Source organism: Lepidochelys kempii, chromosome 4, assembly GCF_965140285.1.
Source record: "Lepidochelys kempii isolate rLepKem1 chromosome 4, rLepKem1.hap1, whole genome shotgun sequence".
Lineage (NCBI taxonomy): Eukaryota > Metazoa > Chordata > Testudines > Cheloniidae > Lepidochelys > Lepidochelys kempii.
In genome coordinates this window covers 122,144,951-122,165,745 of record NC_136383.1, presented here as the reverse complement: position 1 = coordinate 122,165,745, position 20,795 = coordinate 122,144,951, and positions in this window count along the sequence as shown.

Sequence of the window (20,795 nt, the reverse complement as noted above, 5' to 3'; positions counted from 1 at the left end):
CAGATGTGCAGGTGAACGAGCCTCTGATAGTGTGGCTGATGTGATTAGGCCCTAGGATGGTGTCCCCTGAATAGATATGGGGACACATTTGGCAACGGGCTTTGTTGCAAGGATAGGTTCCTGGGTTAGTGGTTCTGTTGTGTGGTGTGTGGTTGCTGGTGAGTATTTGCTTCAGGTTGGGGGGCTGTCTGTAAGCAAGGACTGCCCTGTCTCCCAAGATCTGTGAGAGTGGTGGATCGTCCTTCAGGATAGGTTGTAGATCCTTGATGATGCATTGGAGAGGTTTTAGTTGGGGGCTGAAGGTGATGGCTAGTGGTGTTCTGTTATTTTCTTTGTTGGGCCTGTCCTGTAGTAGGTAACTTCTGGGTACTCTTCTGGCTCTGTCAATCTGTTTCTTCACTTCAGCAGGTGAGTATTGTAGTTGTAAGAACGCTTGATAGAGATCTTGTAGGTGTTTGTCTTGTCTGAGGGGTTGGAGCAAATGCGGTTGTATCGTAGAGCTTGGCTGTAGACAATGGATCGTGTGATTTTAATAGTATACAGTGCTAAGAATCACAGGTCACATTAGTTTAATTTGCCTAAATTTTGCAAACAAAAAGTGTTCAAACTCCATTAAATAACATTTAACCATTATCTGAAAACAATTTAAAGCATCTATCCCAATCCCTGCCAGTTCAGCCTCCACCTTCAGCTCTACTTTCCTGATTCAGCCTTGGCAAGGCAACAGGAGCAGTTGCCTTTTTAATATCAGTTATATACATGCTCCCTGATCTTTACCTAAAAAGCAGGATATTTCACCGCCTTCTGCTCCTTTTAACAGCCACGTGTAAACGAAGGCAAACAGCATCAACCAACGAAGGGGCAAATCCTAAGAAGAAATGCTGCCTCACGTTCAAAGGAGAGTGGCTGGGTGAAATAGTCGAAACAGAATCTTAACTGGCAAGATTCATGTACAACTGAGGGAAATAGTCCAGTACACTGCTGATGTGGGCTTGATCTGCAAAATGTATGCTGAAACTAGAATATCCAAAGATTTCTCTACAAGAAAGAAATGGGACGATGGATGGAAGTTGGATGACATGAAGAGGCATTTATCAAGCAAAGGTCATGAATCTGCTGTACATATTCTTAGAAGCATAAATTCTCACCCACTGGGATTTGACTTGCAAAGTATTCTATTAGAAACCACTAATGCCAGTGTGACGATGCTGCCTGTGGGAGCCAGCTGAGGTCACTCAATTAGGGTGAACTGCGAACAGAACAGGGTAGACAAACCCCAAATGCTGGTGGATATTCCAATACTTAGATTTACCAAGCCAGCACAAAACAGCTTCTATTGCACCTCACTGGTTACTCAGAAGTCCAAACAACGCAGTTCCCTTAAAGTGCCCAGCCTCTGGCCTCCATCCAGACACACATGTCAGATATGATGATGGTTACTGAAAATCTTATTTCATCATATAAAATAAATTGGTTAGTCTCTAAGGTGCCACAAGTACTCCTTTTCTTTTTGCGAATACAGACTAACACGGCTGTTACTCTGAAACATATAAAAGAAAAGGTTCTCCTGACCCCAAAGGACCAAGCCTCAGAGACCCAGGTCAAATAATAACTTAGATCTTACCCCAAATACACACTTATAGTCAATTCTTATTAACTAAACTAAAATTTATTTAAAAAGAAAAGAGAGAGAGTGTTGGTTAAAAGATCAATATACATACAGACTTGAATTCAATTCTTGAAGTTCAGATACATAGCAGAGATGAGCTCGTAGTTGCCAAAAGTCCTTTTAGAAATAGTCCATAGATTATACTCCAATGTCCATATTCAGGGTGACTCCAGTCAGTGACTGGGGATCTCAATCCTTATGGCTTGAAACCCAAAGCATATCTGAAATGAAGAAGCATCCTGTCCCAAGGTTTTTATACATTTTCTGCAGCCTTTTGGCCTGAGAAAACAATAGGCTTAACTTTCCTTCTTCCAAACATCATGGCAATTAGCACAGGATAATTTATCCATTAAACAGTTCAGATACAGGTTAACACAACCTTCAAAGAGACATAGACAATAATACTATTTCATGCAAGCATATGTTAATATTCTTTTTTTAATCTTTGAATCAAAGCTATAGCCATAGACAAGACTTGTTTGCTTACATCACAAGACCTGAGCAAAAATCTACTCTTCTATCTCCAACAATACACGCTTGCATTTCAAAACTCTATTCATTTACATATCTTCCTAACCAGTCTTTAAAGTTCAGCCATGGGTCAGGTTAGTCTGTGAAAAGAAAAGGAGTACTTGTGGCACCTTAGAGACTAACAAATTTATTTGAGCATAAGCTTTCGTGAGCTAGACAGTTGACAAGAAGGTGTGAGGATACTTAACATGGGGAAATAGATTCAATATGTGTAATGACCCAGCCACTCCTAGTCTCTATTCAACCCAAGTTAATGGTATCTAGTTTGCATATTATTCCACTCTTACTCCACTTTTTCATGTTCTCTGTATGTATATATATATCTTCTTACTATATGTTCCATTCTATGCATCTGATGAAGTGGGCTGTAGCCCACGAAAGCTTATGCTCAAATAAATTTGTTGGTCTCTAAGGTGCCACAAGTACTCATGGTCTTTTTGCGGATACAGACTAACCCAGGTGCTCCTCTGAAACCTGAGTTAATTAACTCTTTCTGGCCTTATCACCTTTCAATGAGATATTATATTACACTCTTAACGTCACAGCCAGACAGAAGAGACTGGAACTGATGGAAAGACAATGTTCAAAGCCAGAAGAAATAAAAATGCTCATAGACAATGTTCTGCTTGCAGTACAAATGAAGAGCTCCATGAACTGTGCAAAATATAAATGGCAAAATATCTGCATGTACCAACGAGCTGGTGTCACAAAAATTATACTTTTGGGTTTTTGGAGTCAGTCAACAGTGTTGTCCATGCAGAAATCATGTTGCAGATTCGTCTGTCTTCCTATCATCCACTTATTATTGATGAAAACACAGCTATTTCTGTTAACAAGATGCTTATAATTTACTTTAAATTCAGAACTGCAGCATCTGCAGTGCATAAGACAATGCTTGGTGAAATTATTAGATTATCTGCTTGTAATGTGCAAGCTATTACAGCTGCTATAAAAGATTTCTACACTCTGAATAAGCTGGACATGATGAAAATGATGATGTTCACTTCAGATGGTGCTTCTGTCATGCTAGGGAGAAACAATGGTGTTGCCACACAAGTCAAGCAGTGCATTCCACATTTAATAGAACAACACTGTGTGGCCCATCGAGAAGATCTGGGGATAGTCAATGCTGGTACCAATGATGAAGAAAATAGAGACACTTTTGAAGACCATTTATACAGTCCTCTGTTGATCCTCAGTCCAAACAGGACAATTTGAGGAAATGGCAAATCTCACAGAAAATGAGACTATATTGTTTAAACCTCTTAATGAAGTGAGATGGCTATCTAGACATTTTGCTGTAAGTGCTTTGATGAGCAATTATGAGACCCTTCTTAGATACTTTGAACATCAAATCTCAGAAAATAATGACCCGATAGCAAAGTACTGCCTGAATAAGCTCTCGGATACTAATTACCATATCACTCTAACTGCATTAAATGATGTCTTATATGAATTAACAAAACTGACCAAATGCTTTCAGAAGAACTCTTTTTAACAACAGTTGAAGCTGTACAGTTAGCAAGGGCCCAGATCCGCAAGATGAGAGGACAGTGTCTCAAAGAAACAGTCTCTTGGAGCAACACTATGAAAAATCTAATTGCATCTAGCACAAGAGATAAACAGTTCAGCGGTGAATCTATTCTACGTTTCATATCCCTACTGTGTGATCATCTGAATCAAAGGTTTCCAGAAAACGAACTAAAGGAATGGGCAGCTTTTGACTTTGCCTTACTTTCATCACAGCAAATCAGTTATGAATTTGGCACTGAAAACATTAGCAAGCTAGTTGACAAATATAGAAAAATTTTGGACGTTAGTCAAGTGAAGTCATCTGCCCAAAACACCATGGAGAAGAACAAGTTCATTGTGAGCCAGTACAATGATTAAAAATACATAATTGTGGAGAAACATGAAGCAAAGTTGATGACAAATTTCCAGGAAATGATGAGTTTCAGTCTATAAAATGCAGAACAATACAGTGTAGTTTTATGACTGGTGGATATATGTGCAACCTTTCTAGCTTCCAGTGCTGACTGTGAGCGTGGCTTTAGCCTTATGAATAATATCAAAACTAAATCACGAAACAGATTGAAAGAAGATCACCTGGATATGCTAATGAGGATCAAATTTCACACTTCAAGTGGTGGAGAAGTAAACTTTGACACTGTATATAAACACTGAAAAAGTGGTAAAGACAGAAGAGAAAAGGTTCGTGACCAGTGGCAAGTATCTGCCCCATCATCTAGCCTGCCAACTACTGGCTCGGGGTCTCATTCCATGACAGTGATTAGTGGTCTCCTAAATTAAGAAAATAAATAAAGTAATTTCTTTCATGTGTCATAACAAAAGAATGTTTAATTTTATGTGTCACAAGTCACAACAAAAGGGGATATATAGCATACATAAAAACACTAGATAAAAAACTATTTTGTGTGTCAAGCCAAGAGATGTAATCTTTAATTTCAAGCATAAAGAAACTGTAACAATTATTTTATTTCATGCATCAATACTAATGATAAAATATTTTGTTTTCTATGTCAAGAAAATTGATAATTTTATTTTATGCCTCAAAGGAATAGGTACATGTAAGATTCTAAAAGGCTACTGAAAATTTTGCAGTGTTAATTTTCTTTTTATTTGATTTCATATTAAATAAACATCCTAAGCAGTGCACCTTGTTAATTATCCCTTGTTTTAATAATCTTTCTTCTTCTTCATGGTAACCTTTTAAAAATATATATTATATCTAGGTTTTTCGTTTCTACTGGTGGCACACATCGGCACATTACCTTGATATTCATGCTGCACATAAAAAAATTCATTCCACATATGGATGGAAAAAAATAGAGGGAACATTGCATAGGGAGGGGGTCGGGAGCTGCTGGAGGGGGGCTTCCACTTCTCGGCACTGCTGCAGGGAGCTGGGTCGGGGCACGGGGGCTTTTTCTGCTCCGCCTGCCTAGCAGCTGGGGCTCATGGCTTCTGCCGCCAGGGGAGCGGGGGCAGGGGGAATTTTTCCAGGGGCTTGGCCCCACTTCAGGGACCACTCTCACAAGGAGATATTCCATCTGGAGGTGGGCTTTCTCCTACAGCAAGGGACTATAGATCAAGTGTCACCTCAGCATCAAGGGAAAGGGTGCTACTGCCCATATTTCATAGTTCCCAAGAAAAAAGGAGGCTGGAGACCCATTGCTGACCTACATCAGCTGAATATCTTTATTCGCAAATCAAAATTTTGCATGGTTACACTGGCATCAATAATCCACTCCCTGGAAAAGGCATGTGGTTCATGGGTTTCAACATGAGAGATGCTTACTTTCATGTGAACATTCATATCTTCAGATTCCTGGTGGGACAAGACCACTACCAGTTCATAGTACTTCCATTTGAAGCAGGGTCTTCATGAAAGTCCTCTCGGAGGTGGCAGCCCAGATGAGATGAAGCAGCTATACCATCTTCCTGTATCTGGATGACTGGCTCCTAATGGACAGATCCAACCAAGAGGGTCAGTTGGCAGCCCTATCTTTGTCCACCTTCTGGCATCCTTAGGAAACTGTGTAAACAGAAAATCTACTTTGTCTCCCACAAAAATACTACAATTTATAGGAGCACCCCTAGACTGAACCTCAGCAAAGGCCTACCTCTCTGGACAGGGTCCAGGCCATGAACAGCCTGACAGCATAAGTCACTCTCAGACCTCAAACCACAGTCAAGTCTGCCTCTCTCTACTAGGCCACATGGCCTTGTGTACCTACATAACACCATTTTCCAGGTTTCACCTCTATTTCCTACAGGTCTGGCTCCACTCTGTTTACTTACCAGACAGAGACAAAATGAACACCAAGGAAATAATTCTTGCCAAAGTCAGGACTTCTCTTGTATGATGAATGAATCTGGAACAAGTGTATGGAAGAGTCCCTTTCCTTCTGTACATATCCAATGCAACCATAATCACAGATGCATCCCTCCTAGGCAGGAGAGTCCCTTTGGGCAGTCACTCTGTGCAAGACACATGAACTCAGGGCTGTCCCTACCCATACACAAAGTATGTAGCTGCATAGGGCATCAGGAAATTTGGTGACCCAAATTTCCTGGTGCCCTATGCAGCTGCGTGCTGCTCCAGCCCCTGCCCTGCCTCTTCCCCATGCCCCCCTGCCTCTTCCCCAACCCCGCCTCTTCCCACCCTGCTCTGCCCCAGCCCTGCCCCCATTCCCCTGAGGACTGCAGCAGTGCCAGGCCTGCACTCACTGGCAGTCAGAATAGACCCAGACCCAGCCAAACCACCAGTGAGAGCTGGGGGGCAGTTTCCCTGCCCCCCAAGCCAGCCCCCGCCCCCCCATGGAGGCCTAGGACCTCACACATACATACCCTGCAGAGGGCTGCGGAGGGTCCCAGAATAGCTAGGGACAGCCCTGCATGAACTCCTCAGGAGTTCATGTACATATCATATGTGCATGTTGCATATCAATCTCCTAAAATTAAGGGCAGTCCACCAACCCTACAATGCATTCCTCCCACTTGTATGGTCCTGTCACAGACAGATAATGTCAGACAACATGACAACTGTCTTCTATATAAACAAACAAGCTGGAGTGAAATCTCTTACTCTATGGCAGTGATACTCAGACTGAGGCTCACAAGCCGCAAGTGGCTCTTTAATGTGTCTCCTGCAGTTCTTTGCAGCATATTATATTAAAACACTGTGTGATTTATTTATTAACCAATCAAGATGCTTTTACTGTGTTATTAAGCAATTGTAGTTGATAAAATAATAATACTTCATCAGTCATTTTGCTGTGAGAATAAAATATACTGCAAAACCCCGTTTATCCAATCTAGTTGGAACCGGGGCCAGATCTGATAATCAAAAATACGTATAAACTGGAGAATGGGAAAGTGCAATGCTACAGCGCCATCTAGTGGCCACAGGAGAGAGCGTCCCCTTTTGGCCTGTGTGCTTTGGTTGTCTGGTTAACACGAGAGCTGCATAATGAAGGGTCGAATAAATGGAGTTATATATATATACATATATATATATATATATATATACATATATAAACTAAATATTTCCCCTGTCATACTGTTTAAATATGAATCTATACAGTAGTACTATAGTAAATGAATTCACACTACTGTGGCTCTTTTGGGTAAAGTTGATCATTAATTTGGCTCCTGAACCACTGAAGTCTGAGTATCACTGCGCTATGTATAGAAGCAATAAGTTTATGGAAGAGGTGCATAAGGAACCACATCACAGCCTCAGCAACATATCTACAGCATGCACAGAACTCTCTAGAAGACAATCTCAGCAGGCACTTCTCCACAGACCACAAATAGGAGATACACAGTTCCATCCTGAACGAAATCTTTGTGGGGAACACCATCCTGGGACCTGTTCACCTCCCAGACTTACAAGAAGTTCCCCTTCTGTTTCAGAGTAGCACTGGGCAAGGACTCCAGGGGAAATGCCTTTCTGTTATCCTGGATAGACCACCTGAGGTATGCCTTTCCTTCCATCCCACGGCTTCCACAGTTTGTGCAAAAGATTCAAATATGACAAAGCTGGAGTCATTCTCATCACACTGAACTAGCCCAGACAATTCTGGTTTCTGGACTTTTATGGATGTCAATCAATCCTCCCATCAGCATCTGTCCCTTCCTGGATCTATTAACTCAGGAGAACAGAAAGATAAAACATCCAAACCCGGACCCTCTTCACCTCTTGACCTGGTGTTTGGAGGGCATCAGATCTAGAACATTCATGTTTGGAGGCAGTTCAATTAAGTCTCAATCAAAGGAGAAAAGACTCCACCAGAAAATGTTAACTAGTTAAGCAGAGGCATTTCTCTATCTGGATACATCAGTTACTCCAGAAACAGTGGGTATTCCTGCTACTTTAGACTACATCCTCACTCTCAAGACATTGGGGCTTTCCATTAGTTTGCTAGCAGCAATCAGTGCCTTCCATCCTCTGGTTGAAGGATATTCTACTTTTAGGTTTCAGAGTAGCAGCCGTGTTAGTCTGTATTCGCAAAAAGAAAAGGAGTACTTGTGGCACCTTAGAGACTAACCAATTTATTTGAGCATAAGCTTTCGTGAGCTACAGCTCACTTTGTCGGATGCATTCATGAAGTGAGCTGTAGCTCACGAAAGCTTATGCTCAAATAAATTGGTTAGTCTCTAAGGTGCCACAAGTACTCCTTTTCATTCTACTTTTACTCACCTAGCAACAGTCAGATTCCTGGAAGATTTCATTAGGACCTTTCCATTGGTGGTGAAACAAACACAGCAATGGGACATCAATCTTATGTCATCAATACTTTTCAAACCACTCTTTGAATTGCTGGCCACATGTTCCACCTGTCCATGAAGGCTGTCTTCCTATTCGCCATCACACCAGCCAGAAGGATGAGTGATGTGGGAGCACTCATAGCTGGCCTGCCATGCACCACATTTCATAAGGAGATGGTTTCTTTTGACTCCGCCTGAAATGTATCCCTAAGGTAGTTTCTGAATTTCACATAATCAACCTATTCGCTTACCACTATCCTGTCCAAAACCTCATGTTTCCAAGGTGGAGAGGAGACTTCACTCTCAACGTCAGATGGGCTTTAATGTTCTATCTGCAGAAAACAAAATCAATTAGGAAGACACCTAGATTATTTGTTGCTATAGTGGAGCAATCACATGGAAGCATTATCTACTCAGCGACTTTCTGTGTGGATCTCTGGCTGTATCACTCTTTGTTATCAGCTGCTGTGTATTCCTACTCTGGACAGGGTGAGGGCCCATTCCACAAGAACACAGGCAACCTCAATAGGATCTCTTCAATAAGTACCTATACTAGACCTTTGCAGGGCAGCTATGTGGAGCTCCATTCATACCTTCATGAAAAATTATGCCATGGTCCAGGCCTCTTCTGCAGATGCAACTGTTGCGACAGCAGTATTATTGCTCTGCAGTCCTAGTAAACCCCCTGCACCAGGAAGCAGCAAGTGACAGGAATGGAGCAGCGAAGGTGGGTCCTCCAGGGCTGCCTAGAGAGGCCTTACAGAAGCAGCCAGGCTCAGATAAAAGGCGCTGTCGGGCCTTAGCAGTTCAGTAAATTCCTGGCTGGGACCAGAGGAGTGAGGAAGGGTGCTTCTTTCTGGCCAAAGCCACCTGATAAGTAGCCAGGGTTTATGACTGGCTGAACTTACACTGAGATTGAAGGAGGGTGCGGGGAGAGAGAGAGAGAAAGAACGAACCTGAGGATGCTGGGTCCTGAGATAGGACTGGAGATAAAGCAGCCTGGTAGGAAAATGCTCACAGAAATAGCAGTTTTCAGAGTAACAGCCGTGTTAGTCTGTATTCGCAAAAAGAAAAGGAGGACTTGTGGCACCTTAGAGACTAACCAATTTATTAGAGCATAAGCTTTCGTGAGCTACAGCTCACTTCTTCAGATGCAGAAGAAGATCTTCTTCAGATCTGAAGAAGTGAGCTGTAGCTCACGAAAGCTTATGCTCTAATAAATTGGTTAGTCTCTAAGGTGCCACAAGTCCTCCTTTTCTTTTTGAGAAATAGCAGTGATGAATTGGAGTAAGCAATTTGTGGCTGCTGTTCATAAGATCCCTGGATTGGAACCTGGAGTAGTGGGCCGGCCTGGGTTCTCCTACTGGCCACAGATAAAGTGGTGTAAATCCCAAGAAGGATTATATGGGAGCCTGAACAAAGGGCTGAATTTAAAGGGCCTAGAGCTGGGGCTGAAGACCCTCGCGAGGGGAAATAGACTCTTTAATACTTTGGGAGGAGTTCATTTGGATTTTGACTCAGCCAGAGGGTCAAGCCACTGAAGACATCCCAAGTTTGGCTGACACCCTGCAGTGGGTGCCAGGAAAGAAAAGGACTGTGGTACTCTTTCCAGGTGCTTGGAGGCACTCAAGGTGACTGCCACTTTACAGATAGTAATGGCTCCATAGGTTGTAACACATTATCCATTATACTCTAGAGGTGGGGGAGGGGAAGTGTTCCCATTTGTAACATGGGACTACTGATAATCTTTGCCTACTTCACAGGGGTGTTGTGAGGATTAATTAATTAATGTTTGTAAAGTGATTTGAGATCTGTGGCTGAAGGGCACTATAGAAGTGAATAGTATTATTTTTGGTACCTAGATACTACCATGATGGAAGCCCTTGAAATAGATAAACTTTCAGTAGCAGGGCTACAATGCAAGCAATTACCCCCAGCAACTGATCACTTATCTGTGTTTCTCTATATTCTGAGATAGAAGAACAGCATACATGCTATGTTCCTTATTTTCCATATTAATTTGCATAGCACACTCCCTTGAATGGAAAAACACATGGGGTCTGATTCTCCTTTCACTTGCGTAGATGTTACTGGTGGGCGTGATGGCAGAACCAGAACTATATTCTTTAAGTGAATCACCATGGGAAACAATATGGGTTTTGTTTTATGAAATAATTTGAATTCACAAATATTTTCAAAGCTTTGGTCCACCTGGTTTGTCCTTTGTATTCTACTTGGTTTACCTGTCCATAATCTAGGTAGACTGATAGGTAGACTCTATAAGTGAAAACTGTGTATCTAGACTTCCATCCATTGGTCTGTACAAACATGAAGCAAATCTTACAACACAACAAGATTATTTTTATTTCTATTTCAAGGAGGTGAAAACTGAGGTTTGTAGTTCCGTGGTCCAAAGTCACACAGCAAGTCAGTGGCAGTGCCAGGAACAAAATCACTCTTTTAATGCTAACTTTAAAATAGTGCAGCATGGAGTGCTAGGGACTCTAAAAAAACAGGATTACCTTTTGAGGTCTGGAGGATCAAGCACAAGCAGCAAAGAGAAGTCTGAATTTGTCTGCCCTGAATTTGTTTGATCTTCTGGATAAAAATAATTTGAGCATCTAATGCTACCAAATTAGTTCAATGGCCATGATTCTCCAAATCATCTGAGCTGTGCTTGGAGGCATTGAATAGGGGTGGCTGCAGGGACCTGTTTACAGATTCCAGACTTAGAGCTTCCCAGTTTTTGCACAGCAGTAGCTCTTGCTTACTCCAGAGGAAGATCAGGCATAGCAGAGCTCTGTTCCACTACACTCTCACCGTCCCCTGCCCCCAGAATGCCCTGACACACCCGCCTCTTCTCTTTCCCTTTATGCTGAGACTGGAAGGGCATCAGCTGTATAAGGCAGCAGAGGTGCTTCCTTGAGAATTATGCTAATGGCTAGTGTCCCTACACAGAGGGAATTCTCCACTGGCTGTCTGCAGCCACTTTAAGGCCAAAGACTCTGGCATACTAACTTTCTTGCAATGACACAGTTGATATATGAAGTACCTATGTCCAGAATGTTTCATAGTGGTAACTGGATTTTGTAAAATGTGCCTGTCTGTACTGATGATGAGCAGCATATCTGTCATATTTTAGATTTAGAATAAACAAAGCACAAGCTCTAAGTGCTCTGCCAATAACTTAAAATTACAACACGAAAATGCAATACCATCAGTTCACCCTCCTACAAAACCATTGCCCATACTCAAATGCTGCCAGCTCCACACACGCGCCAGTACATCAAGCCACCCACTCCTATTCAAAAACCATGTTAAAAACCTGCAGGCCCCCCCCCCACACACACACACCTTTTTTTCTTCACCATCAAGTCCCTGATTGAGCAAAGCACACACCTAACTCCCTTTGCTGAATCAGGGCAGGTATCACTTTGCTCACATTAATTGATCCTCACAACACCCTTACCTGAGAATAGGCAGAGTCTGTTTTTTTCTTCACTCCTTAAAAAGGTGTTGGGGAGCACCTTTGAATAGCAAGTTAACAAACGTGATAGTTATCTTGCGGTGAAATGCTAAATGGAGACAAAGCACTGTAGTGTGTACTTTGAGGTAGCTAGGTGAGGTCAGAAGGCCTGGGATTGATCGTGCCTAGTTTACTGCACAGTAAAACTCCTCTGTTTTTACAATGGGATAGCTAATGCACATTAATTATTCTGCAGTAAAAACACACTGTTTGGCAGTGAAGACAGACTAAGGCTATATGTACACAACCCCAGAGTCTAGTGCACATTGTTATCCACACCCCTGTAGTTGTAAGTGCTGAGCTGTAAACTCCCCGATTCCTTCCCCGCCCCCTTTGGACTCTGCAGGCACGAGGTTCCTAGTTTGCATTAACATAGTCCTGTTTGGTTTCAGAGTAGCAGCCGCGTTAGTCTGTATTCGCAAAAAGAAAAGGAGGACTTGTGGCACCTTAGAGACTAACCAATTTATTTGAGCATGAGCTTTCGTGAGCTTATGGGTTTCGTGAGGAAACCTTTTGAAGTGATAAACACCCATTTTTTCATGGTCTGTGTGTGCATCCTCACTGCATTTTCCACTTTTATGCATCCGATGAAGTGAGCTGTAGCTCACGAAAGCTTATGCTCAAATAAATTGGTTAGTCTCTAAGGTGCCACAAGTCCTCCTTTTCTTCATAGTCCTGCTTGAAGAGGATTGCACTAACATGGACTAGAAACCACTTAGTTTGTGCCCACGGCGTCCACACGGGGGAGCTGGAGCTCAGTACTTTGGTGTACACTGCTACTCAGACCCTGGCAGCCAGAACTGCAGGGCAGTGTTATCAAGCTCGAAGCTTTACCAGAAATCAAAAAAGTAGTCAGCATCAGAGGCTGAATTAAAACCCAGGAATTGCTGCTTCCCGGTCCTGTGTCCAAACTACCAGCCTGCACCTGTGTGACAAACACTGCATTGACATGAATGGTTAAAGTGACTTTTATGGTGTCTTTTCTGTCAACCCAGTGGAAACTGCTCCCTCCTATGTCACAGAAAACAATCTGACATTATTGCAACTGGGCGGGTGAACCTTCAACATTTCCTGTTCTGTCCCTTTAGCTCTCATTCAGTTCAGAATGGCGTTTGTGTCTAACACATGAACACTTCCAATGAAGTATTGTTGCCTTGAGATTCTTGTTTGGTTATACTTGAGTTTCCAGTTGCTGCCTTTGCCTCCTATTTGGGTCTTTGCAAGCATAGGACCATTTAAAAGTATTCTGCAAAAGAAGAGAAATTGGGCTTTTGTCCTTTTTGCTTCCTCATGATGAAGATGACCTGAAGAGTTTTTTGTAATGTCTTAAAAAAACAACAACAACAACAACAAAAAACTGTTTAAAGGAGGACTATTAAAGTGGCAAAGTCAAGCAATCAGATTAGGAAATGTCAGAATTAAGGTTTCTGTACAACTATAATTCCCCCCCACCCACACCCCCGTGCGTATGCATTATGATACAGTCTTTAGTTACATGGTCACATAGTTTCCCTCAGGACTCCTGCCTTATTCAGTGAATTAAACATTTCGTATTTAACACACACCATCCAAACCCTGCTCTGAACACACAATTATTTCTACCTGGGTATTTCTTTGGTGCTCTCACCATAGTATGAGTGACAGGTTTCAGAGTAACAGCCGTGTTAGTCTGTATTCGCAAAAAGAAAAGGAGTACTTGTGGCACCTTAGTGACTAACCAATTTATTTGAGCATGAGCTTTCGTGAGCTACAGCTCACTTGTAGCTCACGAAAGCTCATGCTCAAATAAATTGGTTAGTCTCTAAGGTGCCACAAGTACTCCTTTTCTTTTTGCATAGTATGAGTGTTTCATACACACTAATGAATCTATTTTCACAACATCCTGGTGAGATGAAGTGGTATTATTATCCCTATTTTATTGCTGGGTAACTAAGACACACAGATTAAGGCTAAAGCTGTCTTGTTCCCACTAATTTTGGGTGCCCAGTTTGAGATACCTAGGCCCTGATTTGTTTTCAGAGTACTTAGCATTTTATGGCGGTTTGTGTTCACAGCATTCATTCAGAACTAGTGAAACTGATATCCCATAAGACAATATTCTGGTTTTGGGAACTGTACCTTTAAGTGGTTTAGCTTCCCAGGGTGGGAACTTGGGGCAGACTACTACAGAAGCCTATGTTCTGTTATAGAGAAGCTGTTGGAACTGGTCAATGAATAAAGAGGATCTTTCAAGCACCTTGGAGTGATTACTGAACACCACAGTACGGATTTGTGTGGGGGAAATGGGTACTTGGGTACAAAATTATCCATTTTTGTTTCTCCAGATATAGTTGCATGCAAAATTAGCTGTTTGGGCTTACACTAGTTTAGTGACTAAGTGCACATGTACCACTGACCTCTGGAATAGCAGACCTGCTATTTGCCTATATTTGCCTATATTACCTGCAGTGTAAAGGCTGCAGTCTCTAGATGACACAAGCTCTAGTAGTACGTCTACAGAATAGTACAGCCTTAAGTTGAAGAAGTAGAAACCTGTGGTTTTGGAAGCAAAGGTCCTGGGTACTAGTCAGAGTGCCATAAAAGTGCTGTTTAACCTGAGTGTGGTGTCTAGACCATTGACTCTAGATGTACATATTTTTGGGGGTACAGCTGAGGTGCCTATCTTTGAAAATTTTGAGCAGAATAATAATTTTGCAGCGCCAACAGTCTGAGTCCCCATCCAAGAGTTTCATGTCTCAAGTCTCAGGGAGGACTGGCTGGGAGTAGGTTGGTCTTGACATTTAGAGCATCTGTCATCAGGCAGAATGCAGACTCTAGTAGTAGGTGCAAATCTGGCGTCATTTACCCTGTGAATGCCCTGGGTCAGGAGTGAACATTAGCTAAGCCCTGACTGTATAACTGTTCCAAGCTCGCTCTCCCATCCTTCTAACTGAGTGTTATATTCATAGCAAGCCAAATTCCTCAGGAGTCCTAGGACTGGAGTGGGGAATATTAGAGAAAACAGGGAGAAAAGATCTGCTGGCAAATAAGCCCCTTATCCCAGCTTGCTTGCCTAAAATGGAAACTGTGTAAACATGAACTATCAATCTTGTGGCAGACTAAAAACCATGTGACTGTCAAACAACATGATGGAGATATGATTTTCTCTCTGATGCATCACCTCTCACATCATCCTGCTTTGAAATTCCTTGGAACTACACAGGAGCATAATTGAAGACAGAGACAGGTAATCTGTTTTCTCATCTATTTCCAGTGAATGATTAGTCATTGATGCTGCCGCCAGTTGCCTGGTTGCGGGTTTTGTAGGAGAAGTTTTTGGTTTATTATGCCCCATGCAGGTTCCGGGGCAGCTGAGGAGGCAGTATGTGCTATTCAGCTTCCTGGGTTCATCAGCAAAGCTAAGATTTTGTCATAGATATTTTTAGTAAAAGTCATGGAGTGGGCAATAAAGAAAAAATCATGAAAGTCACAACCTGTCCCTGACTTTTACTAAAAATATCTGTGACAAAATGGGGATCTGAGTGTAAGGGGACTGTTGGCCCCTTACTAAAATTCAGTGGGGGTTTTTTGGTTGACTAGTTCCCAGTACCAAAAGAAAGGGGAAGGGGACAGTCCCCAAGGGGACTGGGGAGAGGCCAATGCTCCAGGTCAGCCTGATTGACAGGGCAGATCAATGAGGGAGTCAGGAGGCCGGAGACGTTCCATCCTCTGTGTGAGCTGGAATTGCCTGGGTCAGACAGAGTGGGACCGAGCTAAGGAGAGAGCAGGGGCCTGAGCTGAGTTGGGGAGCAGGGCCATGCCAGCCAGAGAGAACCAGAGAAGCAGCCCAGGGAGCAGGTCAGTGCTGGGAGCAGAGCCACGGAAGCAGCCCAGAGAGCAGACCTGTGCAGGGAGGAGAGCTGCAGCAATCAGAGCCAGAGGGGCCAGAAAAAGCAGCCAAAGGAGCTGGAGGCAGAGCATCAGCATCAGTGCTGAGGCAGAGTAGAGCTGGAGCTGGATGCCTGGCAACCCTACTCAGGATTAGGGGAGCATAAAGGAGGAGCGTAGAAGTGGTTTAAGGCCACCTTTGTGCTTCTCTCCTGCTGCATTATTGCACCAAACACCGCTCACCAAGAGGATCAGGGCCTTCAGTTAGTTTCACTTTTCCAACTGTACAGCAGCCATGTTTTGTTGTTATTGTATAGTAGTTCTATTCCCTCTCTTCTCTTCTCCCTTTTCCCCTCTTTCATTTATTAATTATCTGGAAAAGGAGGTGACAACTGAGGTGGCAAAAATTTACAAAAAATACAAAATCTTCTAGGTTAGTCAATACTGCAGAAGAGCATGGAGAGCTTCAGGAGACCCCCCAACCAGTTAGGTGAATGGGCAGTGTGACAGCAGATGAAATCCTTTGATGAATATAAGGTAATAACATACTAGAAGGAATCATTTGAACCACTCATACACCTCAGTGGGTTCTAGATTAGCTGTAGTCAGTTTAAGGAAAATCTCCAGTGAACGTGCAGCAGCAGACAAAAAAAATTGAAAACGTAATACCAAAATCAATGGTATGACTTCACCTGGAATACTGTGTGCAATTCTGTTCACCCTGTCTCAGAAAGGTAAAGAAGAAATTAAGGGGGTTACAGAGACAAGCAAATGAGACATGGAGTCAGATTACGGCATGAGGACAGAATATAAAGATGGGGACTGTTTTGTTCAGAGAAGAGATGAATAAGGAGAGAAGTGACAGATGTGTTCAAAATAACAAATAGAGAAGGTACTTCCCATTTCTCATAATACGTCAAGGGAACATTTAGTGAAACCAAAACACACTAAAGAAAACACCATTTTACATAGTGCACACTAGCCTATGGCTAACTCAGAGCCACAAGATCTCATTGAGGCTAATAGCAGAATTTATAAAAGGATTTGATGTGTATGGATAATGGGAACATCCACAGTGATGCTAGATAGGTTAATTTTTAAAAGGAATACAAACCCTGAGGCTTCAGGGCATAAACCAACCTTTTAATGATGGGATTAAGAAGAAAAAAATCTACTATGAGCAGGTTATAACATAATTTTCCATCGGGGTTTCTTGCACCTTCCTCTGAAGATTATGATACTGGCATTGTTGGAAACAAAACACAGTACTTTAAAGAACTCTGATCTGATTCAATATGACGGTATATTCCTGTATGCACGGTCCCATTGACTTCAATGTGATTACTCATGTGGGTAAAGGTATTCACACACGTTTCCAGAATCAGACCCAAATCTTGTAAGTATTGTTTGGAGCTCATTGAAACCTTTTTATGGGTAGAGTTAAAACCTTGCTGAGATTGAAGGGTGAACTAACTCTTCAGTTAATGTAACTGTCAGGATCAGTTAATCAGAATCCCTCCACCTTTGGCTATGTCTACACTACAGACCTTACAGCAGCACAGATGTAGTGGTAAAAAACGCCTCCCACGTAGCTGCTGTTTGCCAGCAGGAGAGAGCTCTCCTGCTGGCATAATTAAACCACCCTCAATGAGTGGCCGGCATTATCTATGTCAGCAGGAGAGCCTCTCCTGTTGACATAGTGCTATCCACACCAGCACTGTTGCTGGTGAAACTTATGTTAGTCAGGGGGGTGTTTTTTTCACACGCTGACTCACAGAATTTTACCAACAAAAGTTTCACTGGCAAATCCAATACATCCAATAAGATACCAGATTCTAGTCCCAAAGTCTACTTGGGAGTAGAAAATCCGCAGGGTCCCAAACTTTGACTAGCTGCTCAGGTGAAAAAGGGGCAACAGTATTGTCCCACCACTACCAAACTGAAGCCACTAACCAAAAGTTAACATGTCTGACTGAACTTCCTCTTTCTAGTGCCACTAACCAAGCACAGAGGTTCTGCTTTACATTTGTCATTCATCTGTGGTGAGTGTGTGTGTGGGTGGAGTGGATAACAAAGAAAAGAGAAACGGATGACTTTGTGTACAAAACATACATCCTACGTAGGCAGTAATTAGAGGGCGGCAGCTATGTTTAGACTCAAATTACAAAAATGGTCCAAAAATAGGTAGAAGTGTTACTTCAAACACTACGAGTAAGATGTTGTGGGCAAGTCAAACCCAGGCCATTGCTATTTTTAAAGTGTGTCTGTGGGCTGACAGACTTAGATGAATTAATTCACTTTTGAGAGTGAAGAAAAATATGAAAAGCAAATGAAAAGAGGTTTGGGGGTGGTTGTTATTAAAGGAAATGAAAAAGTGAATGGAACATATTAGTAAAGCTCAAATGCAGTGGCTTAGGGCTTAGCTCTTCACTGGCACACTCTAAAAAAACCACCTGCATGAGGGGCGCAGCTCCCAGCACTGGTGCACTGTCTACACTGGCACGTTACAGCGCTGAAACTTGCGGTGCTCAGGGGTGTGTTTTTTTCACACCCCTGAGCAAGAAGTTTGCAGCGCTGTCAAGTGCCAATATAGACAAGCCCTTAGATTTTCAAAAGTGACTAATGACTTTTGATGACCAGTCTGAGATTTCTTAAAAGGACCTGGACCCAAAACTATAAACACTCTTGAATATGTACACTAGATCTTCAGAAGGGAGATGTGTCGCATGGCAGTAAGCATGTTAATGTACCCCTGCAGGGATATCTGTGTGAGCATTAGAGGACATAACATGGCCTTTATATTTAAATGTCAAAAAAGATCAGTGTTCAGTCGCTTCCATTGTACATTGTATTTGCTTTCCCACACTTCTGATTACAAATGAGTTTTGTCACAACAATTCATCTTTCCTAATAGCATACTGAACAAGCCATATGACAGGGACTTGCTTAGTGTCTGACTAAAGTCAGTGGAACGAGTCCAGTTCATTTCAGTGAGATTTGGATCAGGGCCCACAGGGTCAGCTTTGAGGGTGGAATTTCATCTTGGTGAAGGCAGTGTTCATCAAGACCAAGTTAACAGACTATCAGCCCTTCAGTTTACAGTGGGGAAGACAGTATGTTAGGGTACTTCCATGCTATAGAGCAGTGGTTTTCAAACTTTTTTTTTCACGGACCACTTGAAAATTGATGAGGATCTCAGCAGACCACTTAACGATCTTTCCAAATGTTGTTTGTATTGTTAGCTAACTATTGTAAAGTGCTTTGGATACAAGCGCTATATTAAAAATAACAATAATTAATGTTTTTTTGTTCTACAAATAAAAGCACACTACTCATATTTCAATATCAGTAGTCTTACCTTTCTAATGCGATAGATGTGCCCTCTCTCCCCCACCGTGGCAGCCCTGGAGCGGGGCTGGGAAGGACGGGGGTCTCTCCTTCTCTCCCGCCCCACATCAGCCCCCGAGCTGGGGCTAGGAGGGCTGGGGGGTCTCTCCTCCAGCAGCCACAGCCCTGGAGCTGGGGAAAGTCGCCTCTTTCTCTGGCTGCCACAGCCCTGCATGTCCCAAATTCCCCCCATCCCCTCTTCTCACCCCACTGGCCCCTCCCACCTACCCCTCTATTCCCCCCAAGGCCACCACCTCACCTTACATGTGCGTCTTCTCCAGGGTCCAGGCACCTAATTTTTGGAGCCATGCCTGTGCGGCTCCACTAATTAGGTGGGTGGCCCTTCATTCTCTTGTGTGCAGCCGCCCAGGCACACCCCTAAGAGGGAACTATCTGCGGACCACCTGAATGGAGCTCATGGACCACAGTTTGAGAACTTCTGCTATACAGCCTAAATGTTCAGATACTGTGTGCACCTCCCAACCTCTGACACATAAGCTGAACTGCTGTGAACCTCCTCTCAAGATGCCTGCCCAGAGGATGTCTGAAATTAGTCTGCAGACAAGTCATAATTTCTGACAGACAGTGATGTTTAATAATGTGTGTATTACTCATGAGGAATACACAACTAGCCAACACATTTCAAAACCAAAATGTTTCTGCCTGTGCTGTGTGATAAGAAATATTTTTAAAGGGTGCTAATTAACACCTCATTTTCCCTATGTGGACAAAGTCAGAGTAGTCTCACTGAGGGGTAGTGCATGGCTTGAAAGAGTATAGAAGGTACAATCTCAGACACTATGGTTATGGGAATCAATAAATACCTAGGCACTAATGGTATCTGTATACCAGTCATGGACCAGTCATTCTGTGGGTGGAACTGACAATGCATTGACATCCAAAAATGTCAGAATAGTGGGCCCTGTGTAACTGAATGCACTCCTGTATTCACACCCTGCACATTATTCTAGTAATCTTTGTATAAAATGTGACTCGTGAGGTATCATTTAAATCCCCCCAGGAAATGTTAAAGGAGCCTGTTCAAACTCACATAGCCCCGATTACACACAACTAGTCAAGCAGGTCTTAAACAAAGGGATGTGTGGCTACCTCAATTTCTATATAAGCTGTAAACAGAGTCCTCAGACAGGAAGAGAGAAAAGACAAAGAATCTGCATCTCAGCACACACAGGTGAAAGAAAATAGCATGAAGCATCTTTCCTCACCAGACTTAATATCTCCTTGCTCTCAACTGAAAAGAACTTTGTGGGGACTGAGCTATAAAAGTGAGGGGCAAACATCCCAAGTTATCTCTTTCCCTGTCAATCTCCCTCTTTGCACCTCAGAAGACAAAGGAAACAGCCATTAGACTTTGGGGGAGGGGTCCTGACCTGAAAAATTTTTGGTCACTAATGGTGTTAGAAGAATGTGGTAAGGACTTTACTATGAATCAAGTATAGTTTTAAGTTAGGCCCCAGAAAGCATTTTATCTTTTTTCTTGTCACCATTTCTAACTTTTAT